This window comes from Peromyscus californicus, unplaced genomic scaffold (assembly GCF_007827085.1).
Source record: "Peromyscus californicus insignis strain IS unplaced genomic scaffold, ASM782708v3 Scaffold_12__1_contigs__length_115047231, whole genome shotgun sequence".
In the NCBI taxonomy this organism is placed as follows: Eukaryota; Metazoa; Chordata; class Mammalia; order Rodentia; family Cricetidae; genus Peromyscus; species Peromyscus californicus.
In genome coordinates, this window is record NW_026294413.1 from 70,636,097 (window position 1) to 70,644,599 (window position 8,503).

At 44.5% G+C, this 8,503-nt stretch overlaps 1 non-coding gene across 1 annotated transcript; it reads left to right on the plus strand.

Moving 5' to 3' along the window:
- Window positions 1-360: 360 nt before the first annotated feature.
- Window positions 361-433, plus strand: Trnak-cuu (transfer RNA lysine (anticodon CUU)). The gene has a single exon. It is a non-coding gene; the product is annotated as a tRNA-Lys (tRNA).
- Window positions 434-8,503: the final 8,070 nt, after the last annotated feature.

Below are 8,503 nucleotides of genomic sequence, written 5' to 3' on the forward strand. Positions count from 1 at the left end.
CAAATCTCTCTCACCCGCCAGTCCCAAGCCGCTCAAACCCGACCAAGTAAACACAGAGACTTATATTGGTTACAAACTGTATGGCCGTGGCAGGCTTCTTTTTTTTTTTTTTTTTTTTTTTTTTAAAGATTTATTTATTTATTAATGTATACAGTGTTCTGCCTGCATGTATGTCTGCAGGCCAGAAGAGGGTACCAGATCTCATTACAGATGGTTGTGAGCCACCATGTGGTTGCTGGGAATTGAACTCAGGACCTCTGGAAGAGCAGCCAGTGCTCTTAACCTCTGAGCCATCTCTCCAGCCCCCTTTTTTTTTTAAAGATTTATTTATTTATTATGTATACAGCATGTATGATCGCAGCCCGGCTAGCTCAGTCGGTAGAGCATGAGACTCTTAATCTCAGGGTCGTGGGTTCGAGCCCCACGTTGGGCGCCAGATATTGGTGAAATTATTAAGGCCACTCCACGTAGTTAAAAGGAGATTTATTTAATGGCGTAACTTACAAATTAAGGAATAGGTAGGTCGCGGAGTCTGGGGAAGGTGTATCACAGTCCAGCGGTGTTCTCTGGAGCTCTGCTCAGTCCACCTCTCCAGTCCAGGGTCCCGCAACAGAGAGCGCCCGCCGATCCAGATCTCGGGTCCCCCGGCGCCTCCCTTGGCCCCGCCTTGTAGGCGTGGCAGTTGCCGAAGTCTCAATGAGGGTTGGAACTTCCAGATCAAAGCTGGAATGGCTACCCACTACAATATATATATATATATATTCATTTTATAACTTCTGTTAATCTAGAGAGCTCTGACTAATACACAAGGCATGTGGAGAGGACAGTCTAGAGCTGTTTGGTTCTCATAACAGTCTCAGCTCACTTACAAATTCTCAATGTCCACCTCCCCTTAACCTTAGCCTTCCCCAGTTGCTTGTTCACTCCAGAGGACTCAATCCTCATCCTCCATATCATCCTGACCTAAGTTCTTCGTATGCTTTGTTTCTCATATTATTGAGTATGGATATTAAGTAGGTAAATGACCATTCTTTGGCAGTGCTTATAAAGTGAGCATTCAACTCCCCTTGGGTGAAGTAGTGAAAAGAGTCTAATGAAGCATAGAGAAACCTCTAGCTTTGGAAGGAGGGGCTGCTGAATGGCTTCCCCTGTGACACAGGAGAGACTCCTAGAAAGGAAACCTCAACTTCTGGTCAGTTCAGAGAGAACTAACTAGCAAGAACGCAAAGGCTGTGCCCCATGACATCAGCAGGCCCTTTGCTGGACATTCCATTGTATCCTGGAGAGCTCTTGGAATCCCCTGTGATGTCACTAGTGTTGTAGCAACATCAAATAACCTCGGACATTTGTTCAGTGCCTATACGGTCTGCCTATAGGCATGATGTTAAGACTAAGGCGTCTACTTGGGAGAGAGAATGGACAGCGAGGAGAAATCAGAGTGAAGAAGAAGGAAGTTGTCCCTAGGTCTCACTGGAAAACATGGAGAAATAAATGTTCCTGGGGAAGACACAGTGAGTTCAGGAAAGGAACTTGGGAGCTTTCTGGATATGATGGCCTTGAGCCTTCCAGGGCTAGGACTCAGGAATTAGAAGCTCCTGGAAGGCAATAGAACTATCTTGCTTCTCTGGGTTATTAAAGGGCTGACCCACAGCAAGGATTCATGATAGTTTGTTTGACACAGTCATGAATTGACAATGCTTTAGCCTTTGTGCTGGGATGAGTGGGGAAGGAGGCACAGAAGAATTACTGAGATTTCAATACTATCACTGCACTTTGACACCCCTGGAGTCCTTTACATTGTGTACCAGCAATAATAGGGAAAGGAGAGTGTCCTGGCAAAGCCCGAGTTAGTCATGCTTTATATCACAACCACTAACAGGGCTAAGGCACTGAGTGCTATTGTCTTCCATTGACCCCTAAGGTTTCTGGCTTCCCAGCCATGGGTGGCACAGGGGTCTCCAGTTCAGCCTGAGAGCTATTAGAACCAGTGGATCTGGGCAGAGACTGCCCTTCCTGCCAGTTCTGGGTATCCTGGGCTGTCAGTGAGGATGGCTTTGGGACTGGTGACTATGTTCTATCCCTGAATGGCTTCTCCATTGACACAAGAGTCTTAAGCACCAAGCAAGTGATTTAAGAATCCCTACGCTCCCTGAGTGATTGTGAAAGTAGCAATTACCTCTGGGCTTCTGAAAGCACATGGCTGATGGCCCTGAAGCCAAGGTACATCCTTTACAGCTATGGGTAAGCCTTAGGAGGCTGTCCCTGGGTCACCTTGTGCAGGGAAACAAAGGAAACAAGGTAACTTCTGAGAGATACCCACCTCCCTGTAGAAAGAACTAACATCCATGAAGGGGAAGGACTCAAGTCTGGTCTTTCTGAACCTGCTAGAATCAAATCTTATCTGTCAGACACTGGCTCAGGATCCTTCATTTTGTCAGGTTTGACTGAGATGAGGTAGTGTGTAGGGTGTTGTTGTCCTTTGACTTCTGGAATTGAGTAATACTGAGATACCTAACCTTGTCTAATATGGTTGACAGTGTGGTATAACATCTAAATGGACATAGTTTACCCCACAGCACTCATTTGTTCTGGGGTTTGCCAAGTACACTTCCGAAGCCCCAGTCAAGGATAAACATGGTGCTAGTTATTTCAGGACTGCCAGGAAATTCAAAAGTGTGAAGTGGGGCTCTGGGAAAGGTCTAGGGAAAAGGACCCAAATTATCTCTCTTCTTGTGCCCTTTCTCCAGCCCTTCTCATGCTCTGATCAGTGTTGTGATTTAAGCTGTCTGTGTCCCCTTTCCTAAGGACATGTGCATTGCCACAAGTGGCTCCAGATCAATTAATTTGGCTTTTGTGTAGCTCTAGGTATAACACCATTTCAGTGATACACTACAGAGTCTCACCATGACTATGACAAATTTGATTTTCTGAAATGCATTTCCATATCTGTGTGTGGCCTCACAATAGCCATTCATCTTTCCTCAAACTCGAGTACAAGTATGGGCCATGACTCCTCATGAAAGTGTTTGCTCTTGTGTTGAAGACTCACCTGGGGAGCACCAGTTCTTAGTACCTCCAGCCTGAACTGCCACAAGTTGATCACACATTTGCTTACTTATGATGGCTGGAATGTATTCTGCTGGTTTTGGTGTAATTTTCATCAACTATGGGACTTATCTGTTTTCTGACAGGACACCCACAATTTCCCATCACACTAATATATTGTAACAGCCTTGTGGATCCTCCACAATGTGCTTGTTGCCTTCTGGGAACTGAATTTCCCTCCCCACCATCTGGACTTAATTATCTAGAAACCTTTATTTCTCATATTAATGATTAGAGATCTCAAGAAAGGGATGAGTGTTTTCCTGGGATATGTTTGGAAGTGAGTCTTCAAACTCCCATACATAAAGTAGTGAATATATTCTAATGAAGCAGAGAGGGATGTCTGGCTTTGTAATGAGGAGGTGATGAAGGTCTTCCATTGTGTTTCTGGGAAGACATGGGAAGGGCTATATGTCTTCCAGTGAATTGCAGAAGATCTAGTTAGTAGGTATGTGAGCGCTGCTGCTGGTGACCCTAATAGTCATGTCTCCTGAGATTCCATTGTATTATGGAGAACCCTTGGTATTCTTTAAGATGTCATGAGTGTTGTGGGAACATCAAATGTGTGTGGGGTACTCTTTCAGGGCCCTTAGACATGTTGGCAACACTGAGCAGGCTACTTGAGAGAGAGAATGGAGAACATGGGGAGACCAGAGAAAGGCAGAAGGAAGCTAGCCTTTTGTCTCAGTGCAAAACATGGAGAAATAAATGGTTCTGGGAAAGGAATTGTTAGTCTTGTGCAGTGAATGGGGTACTTCCAGGAGGAGGTGGAGCTTGAGCTAGGCCTTCCTGTAGTGGGGCTTGGCATTTGGGAACTTCTAGGAAACAATGGGCTTGTAAAGATCCAGAGTAACCAGTTTTTGATGGTTAGTTTGAGAGATCCATGAATTGTCAATCCTGCAGCTGCTTTTCTAGGAGCTCTTTAATCTCCTTCTGAGTGGAAAGGAAGGCCATCAGGAGCAGAGGAATGCCTAATTTGGTGTTCTACTCAGGATAGGTTGTTGCTGCACTTCATCCTGGTGGATTCCTTCAGTTTCCATGGGAATCTGATGCTAATAGGGAATCCGTGACTGATATGTAGAACTGAATTGTATTGCAAAATAAATTAAAATAAATTTAAAAAAAAAATTTAAATTGCACTTAAAAAATAATTTATCATGCAAAAAAAAAAAAAGAGTGAACTCCCTTGGCCATACACCAAAATCTCAGACATTCAGATACTTTGGTCCTGGAAACGTGATCAGGTCTTGACCCTGCTAAGCTCTAGGATAACAGGATTTACCTGTACTACATCAGATATAAGGTGACACTGCCCTCCAAATCTACATGGCCAGGCTATTTTGTGCCTTCAGGGCCAGGGGACTGCATTAGGGAGTGAGGCACATGCCTAGCCATGGTGGTTGAGAACAGAGACATAGATCATGGACACCAATTTGAGGATAGCTGCCCTGCTCTTTGGGGCCTTCACTGGGGTCCTAGCATTTCTTCCTCCTCAGACTTCCTCTTGGGACTCAGCATGGACTCTTCTGGCCCTATGACATTCAAGTATACAAGTTCACTTGTCTTTATCTACCTGCAGGGACTACTGGGGAGGCACCATAGCAACTCTGCACCTTCACTGAGCAAGAACAGCATATGAAAAAGGTGGAGGATCTCACCATTCAGCTACAGAGTATAACATATGAGTGAATTGAGCTGTCTGGAATCATGCCCAGTTACACCAACAAGGATTTGAACAACAGGTAGTCCTTATATTCTCTGATGACCATAATGACCCTACAGTGTCAAGCCAAGCTCTCCTGAGGAACAGGAGGCTGATCCTCCAGGGTGTCCTGGTACCTAAACAAATTATCCTGAATGCATTGGTGACAGAGAACTTGGAACCTTGGTAGGCTTAAGATGGGGACACAGGCTATTCTGCTTCCTCCAAATGAAAAGCAGAGCCTATGACCTGAATTACAGTCTGGGGATAGGGACAGTAGTGTGTGCGCTCTCAACATACATTAAAAGAGGCCTTGACAGGTGTTGGCTTGTGGGACATGTAAGGTCCTGTGGTTTTGTGGCGAGTCTTTGTACTTGACCAGCAGATGACTGTGTGCTGAAAGCTCCACGAAGCAGCTGGAGGATCCTTGTCCCATTTATCAATCTCAGGGTGTGGCTGTAAGGTCTGAAGCTCATCACTGCTCCTCTCTGTTCTTATTCTTTATATTCTGAAACAGTGCCACCTATCTGCATTTTTGGGCATCCTAATTGTATGTGATGCTTGTGTGTGGGGTACAGGACTTGTGAGTGTGTGTGTTCTCCTGGGAGCCTGGGGTCTGTGCTGTGGATGATTGATTGATAAATAAACTGCTGATTGGCCAGTAGCCAGGCAGGAAGTGTAGGTGGGACAAGGAGTGAAGAGAATTCTGGGAAGTGGAAGGCTGAGGCAGAGAGATCCTGCCAGCCAACACAATAAGAAGCAGATGTTAAGATACCAGTAAGCCACGAGCCATGTGTCAACTTATAGATTAATAGAAATGGGTTAATTTAAGATATAAGAACAGTTAGCAAGACTATACAGTTTGTAAATAATATAAGTCTCTGTGTGTTTACTTGGTTGGGTCTGAGCAGCTGCAGAACTGGCAGGTGAGAGAGATTTGCCCTGACCTCGGGCCAGGCAGGACCAGAAAACTATAGCTACAGGTCTGTTTCAGGGCCTGAGGATTTACCATTCTCACAGTATCCAGGGTATGTCAGTGCTGAGGCCTGGGAGCCCCACTTTGAGCAGAACACCTCTTGGCCACTGTGCTCACCTTGGTGGAACAATGGAATCCACTGTGGAGTTTATGAAGCCATCCTGAAGTTGTGATGTCTCCCTAGCAATACTAGTTGTGTGCTCTAGATCTGTGTGTAGCCATAGCAACCCAGGAATGAGAATCCCTGTTCTGAAGACAGGAGAAATGTTATCATAGGTTTCTGGTGGGCTTAGAAATGTGGCACAGACACCTTGGAACTTCTTAGAGAGCTAATCTACAGCTCCAATCATACTGAAGGTGCTCATGCAGCCCTGGATAACACTCTTTTTAACCCCTGCTGCTGTGGGATGGTCTGTATGTCAAGTGTGTTGCTGATTGGTCAATAAATAAAACACTGATTGGCCAGTGGCCAGGCAGGAAGTATAGGCGGGACAAGGAGGAGAATAAAGCTGGGAAGTGGAGGCTGAGTCAGAGAGACACTGCCAGTCGCCATGATGAGAAACAGCATGTGAAGATGTCGGTAAGTCACGAGCCACATGGCAAATTATAGATTTATAGAAATGGATTAATTTAAGATATAAGAACAGTTAGCAAGAAGCCTGCCACAGCCATACAGTTTGTAAGCAATATAAGTCTCTGTGTATACTTGGTTGAGTCTGAGTGGCTGTGGGACTGACGGGTGACAAAGATTTGTTTTGACTGTGGGCAAGGCAGGAAAACTTCAGCTACAAATGGTGTCCAACGTGGTGGCAAGAGTTTCCACCTAAAAACTGAGAAAAAAGATTCTAAAACGGAGCTAAAAACAGTTCCTAATTGTCTCTCTCAAATGAGCGGCAGCTGCTGGTTGGAGCTACTGGCAGGTTCATAGCATGCGTGCTTGACCTGCAGTATGGCGGGAATGAGGCCTCTGCAAGTGGCACATTAAGCTGCATGGTGGATTTAGCCTTTGCTAGTACAAAACAAAAAAAGAGGTTTCTGGGCTGTACGCTGCTTGGATAGAAGCATAGACACACGATAGCTCCCAGAGCTGGCCCAAAATGTACCACAGCCATGTTGGGAAGCTGAGGTGGGCGGAGCCAGCAGCCACAGCTGCTGCAGTTTAAAGCAATAGATTCACAATAAGACAGATTCAGATGTAATAGTTTACAATGTGTGTAAAATATATGTAGGCTTGAAAGAGACAAAAAAGGTGATATATACAGTTATATAAACAAATACATAGTTTTAAAAAATAAAGTCTTTAAAGAGACAGTAAAATTAATATACAAAATAAGCCATGTAAAGATGAATATTACACAGAGAATCTGGATTGTGTTGTCTTTGGGATTTTTTTTTTTTTTTTTTTTTTTTTGGTTTTTTCGAGACAGGGTTTCTCTGTGTAGCTTTGCGCCTGTCCTGGAACTCACTTGGTAGTCCAGGCTGGCCTCGAACTCACAGAGATCCGCCTGGCTCTGCCTCCCGAGTGCTGGGATTAAAGGCGTGCGCCACCACCGCCCGGCTTTTTTTTTTTTTTTTTTTTTTTTTTTTTTTTTGGTTGTCTTTGGGATTTTTAACTGCAGAAAAACATTTGATCATAAAAGATGTTGAGTTAAACCAATATGTATATTTTAAAGATACCTTGACTTCAAAATTTGGATGTAAGGATGTGTTGCTTTGGAAAGGAGACTCTGCTTTTGTTCCCACAGAAAGCCAGAGGCTATGGATTTGTTCCAGATTAAGATACATCAGGTTTGACCAGCCAAGACCCCCTGAAAGGTCTCCGATGACACCATGGCCCAGATGATCCAACATCCAGAATGGTTTGAAGGCAACTGGCTCAGACAATACAGCCTCATGGACTATTCCATAATCCTAAAATTTTCTTTGTGTCCCCATAAGATACAGCGCTCCCTTCCAGCAGGAAGTAGTAAGAGAAGCTATGCCCAAATTCCCAAATTATATGTAATTTTACTTTGTTATGGTTAAAGCCTTCCTTTTTGAAAAAGAAAAAAAAAAGGGGGGAAGTGCTGTGGGATGTTCTGTATGGCAAATGTGTTGCTCTGATTGCTTATTAAATAAAACACTGATTGTCCAGTAGTCAGGCAGGAGAAAGTATAGGCGGGACAAGGAGGAGAATAATTCTGGGAAGTGGAAGGATGAGTCAGAGACACTGCCAGCCGCCACCATGACTAGCAGCATGTGAAGATGCCAGGAAGCCACGAGCCACGTGCCAAGATATAGATTTATAGAAATCGATTAATTTAAGATATAAGAACAGTTAGCAAGAAGCCTGCCACGGCCATACAGTTTGTAAGCAATATAAGTCTCTGTGTTTACTTGGTTGGGTCCGAGTGGCTGTGGGACTGGTGGGTGTCAGAGATTTGTCCTGACTGTGGGCCAGGCAGGAAAATTCTAGTTACACCCTGCTTCTGGCCTTGGGACAGGATAATACATTAAATAAATACCAAGAGGCCCAGTATATAGGTGCCATGCTGTGGCATCCACTGGGCTGGGGTAGTCCAGGACACAGCCTGATTTCATATGACCCTTGAGTCCTGTGTTCATGGGGTTCCTATCTCCTAGGACATTCTAAAGATTCAGTAATATCACTATCAAAATCCCACTACTATAATTCACAGGGATATAAAAGCATTAGTACCATATGGAATCACAAAATACCC